Source organism: Hippichthys cyanospilos, chromosome 2 (assembly GCF_059441005.1).
Source record: "Hippichthys cyanospilos isolate Australia breed blue-spotted pipefish chromosome 2, RoL_Hcya_1.0, whole genome shotgun sequence".
NCBI lineage: Eukaryota > Metazoa > Chordata > Actinopteri > Syngnathiformes > Syngnathidae > Hippichthys > Hippichthys cyanospilos.
The window spans coordinates 10,029,185-10,033,012 of NC_142370.1; positions in this window are offsets into that span (position 1 = coordinate 10,029,185).

Below are 3,828 nucleotides of genomic sequence, written 5' to 3' on the forward strand. Positions count from 1 at the left end.
TCTCGCTTCTTTTCAATCAATAAAGTCGAATGCCTTTCATCATGATGCTATTGAGTGCTGAAGTTTGCAAGATTGAGAGTCAGTCTTCTGGAACCGTTCCTAAGTTTACCTGTGCTCTCAACACATTTTAATTGACTGGGAGTAAATTCAGACTGTATTTGAAGTGAAGACGCTAATTACGTTCGTGAACGCGAATCTCAATTTTATGGAGCATTTTACATATATGTATGTGTGTGTGTGTGTATATATATATGTATATGTATATATATGTATATGTATATATATATATATGTATATATATATATGTATATGTATATGTATATGTATATACAGTATATATATATAATAATAATATATATAATAATTTAATACAAAAATGACAAAAAAACAAACAAGGTCGAAAAAAGGACGACGAGAGACTGACAGCAACTGCAACAACAACAACATCAACATCATCAATGACCTGACAAGAACTGAAAGGAAACTTAAATGTTCAAACTGATGAGACAACAAGGAACACCTGAGCAAGACCCAGTGGGAGCAGGGAACTGGTTCCAAATACAAGGGAAGCAGGTTAACAAGGAGAGTTGGATGCAGTCGCACTAACAAGACATTGACGCAAGTGAAATAGAAACATGAACTACTGTGAACCAAACAATCCAGAACGTGACAAGACAAACCCAACAAAATCCCAGAACAGAAAAGAACCGAAAATCCCAATACCAAACCATACACAACGAATACCAAACAGAGCATAACACTGTTTCAAAAGTCTGAACAGCTCTGGCAAAAGGGTAAAAAAAAAGAAAATTTAGTTACTCATCTAATTCTACAGTTAACTCCCTTTAAAATGATATATAATCCTTGAGGATCCTCAAAAAACAACAAGGTTATTCTAGTCTAGTCTCTTAATTCTGGTCAAAGAATGAATCTTCCGACATCCGGCCACGTTAGCCACAATTGTTCTCCAGCTATAGAATGATCACGCCGACCTTTTTCTAGTCCTAATTAGCAATTTTAAAGAAAAAAGAAGTCAGTTTAATGTGTGCCTCATTGAATGCTGTTTTCATCTCCAAGATTAATCTCGATAAAAAATGTTGGCTCTGTTAATTATAGCAGATACGCCCCAATAAAAATGCCAATGTGCTCAAGCTAGCAGGGCAGACGTGATGTATTTCCCAGACATTTTGGGGGGAAAAAACAAAACAAAACCTCGAATATATGATCTCCTACTTGAAACCCGAACTGCTGCATGTGACTTTCCATGTAGTGCACGTTCTTTGGTTCAAGGCTGCAGGAAAACACATTAGATGCAATCTTAATGTTCCCTGTGGCTTTACTGGGTCATGACACTCATGTAAGTGGGAAGAGTGGAACATGCTTCACCATGTTGTTGTTTACTGCAAGCAACCAAGCAGAGTCTAATGTTGAGCAAGATGTTTTTGACATTAAATATTTATAGTGAAATTCGATAAAACACGGTTTTGCTGAATACAGTTAATGTATTTTTACGTTCCTCTCATCTTATGTGTCGTCTGTTTAAACGACCACAAACCTGCTGTAAAGGGTGCTTGCTTATTGGTGGCAAGTAATGGATAGCGCCATAGACAGGCTAACAAATAGCATTGAGGTCGCAATGTTTTAAGATTGTAATCAATGAATGTTTGTGTATTATAGGCATATTTTATAACTTGTACAGAACAGCTATTATTACAGGTTTAACTGAGGAGCCAGTGGTTCTCAATCTTTTTACAATGATGCACCCCCAGTGAAATAGTTTTTTTTACAGGTACCTAGTCCCTTCTGAAAAATACATCACTAATGACAATGTGCATCCGTATAAAACTTTGCAAAACAGGCGTTAAACCTTTAGACAAAGGATTCTCTGTAACACAATTTAGCAATAAGAAATATGATAAATATTTAGTATATATACATGTGGGGACTTGCTTCCTGTTCTAATTAATTTGCTCTTAATTTGAAGAGACAAAACGGACCGTTTCTGTCGGCAAGGTCCAACATATCTATATGCAGTCGTGCATGGGCATTAAATTTGTTTTAAGTTGTATTAAAAACGGCATCAAAAAGCCTTAATTAAGATTTGCTGATACATTCAGAAACCCTGTTAAAAATCTCACGTACGCCATGAAGATTACCCCCACGGGTACACATACCCACCACCACCTCGAACCGTTCAATTACATTCCAAGGGGTAATACTAGTAGGGCTAGATGATTATATGATTGAGAATCACGATATTATGTGGCCAGCTGCACGCTTTGAGCATATTTACTCAATCGGGTGTGGCAGAAATGTTACTGAAGTCAGTCAGAGCCCAGCTTTTCCTTCTTTCCTTCTTCAGTAAATGAAATAAGCAGGCGGGGGGGGCTGGCACGACTTAAGAATCTTTTCTTTTATCTGATTGGGGATCTATAGCTTGAGATGCAAATGCGTTTGCAGAACTCGCATCTGAAGGAATCACTAAAGAGATTCTGATTTAGAAATGATACACGCATTGAGTTTGCATCAGCAAACTAAACTCATTTCAGCGCATTATTGACTCAGCATCATCTATTGTAAAAGGTTCCGGCAACATCAGCGGCGTTGCTGCTTCCCACTCGATCCACATCAGGTGCAACATGTTTTTCCAATCCAATCTGGCCGGCGGGCCACAGGGAGGCTTTACTTATTGCTCATAGTGTATTCCAGAACAAATCATAAACTCGGCAAACATCTGGGACCGAGTTTGCCTGGGGAGTCGCTGGAGGCTCCAGGGCTTGAATTTGGTTTTGAATGATCACACGACTGTTACCGCCCGCTGTGCATTATCTACACCGTGGTGCTTTGGGGGCTTCACCGAGTTCATTATGAGGAAAAAAAAACACATAGCTGCGTCGGATATAAAATGAAACAACATTTCAAAGGCAATTTCTATCCTGCAAAGGCCTAATGTGAATTTGGGCCCGTGGGACGTTCTTATTTTCTTTCTTTGGTGTCAAGCGAACGAGTTTGGAAGTGTGCGCACATCTTTCACTGCGGTCCGGCTTTGGTTGGCCTTCGCCTCACTCTTTTGATTATATCCTTATCGCTCCTTTACCTACTGGTGGATGAGTAACAGTGACCCGCTGGATTGCTTCCTGGACTGTATTTCCAGACCCCACTCGGGCATCGCCATCCATTCCAAGTGTCAGGAGATTTATTCTCGGCCATAAAGTCTCGCAAAGCAGCAAAAGGATGACTCCTCAATAAAGGCACCGTTATAGAACAAACTGCCATCGCAAACATGCTCAATGGCTGTCATGATGAATTGGATGCAGAACATCAATACTTTTTAGTGCTCGTAAACTAAAACTAAAATGGCCGGTCACGTTCACAAAAATATTTAACTGACTCAGTCAGATACTAAGCGGTCCCTCTCCGATTAGAAAAAACTGCTCAAATGGTGGAATAATCAAATAAATCTCCTTCCCGGAATCTTGGTGGGTTCCGGTAAATGCAATCATGATTCTCAAAAGGAGAAAGGAGATCTCATGAGGCCAAACGGGGTTCTGTTGAGCCATCTATCTTCAACTGGACTGACTTCCAATATCATCACCTTCTCAAAATAATGGCCTGCCTTTCTTTTTGTTTTTTGTATTTTACAGAAAAGATGAAAAACTGAACCAAATATTAGGGCCCGGTTGATAATGGGTTTCCGAGGCCAATGCCGCTTTTCGGCAGGAAAGTAATGATTTCCCATAAATTGGAAATTGATCATTTAGGGCGTTATTTTAGGTCGATGACGATATGGAACTCCCCTTTTCACGGTAATGACATTTATAATGAGCA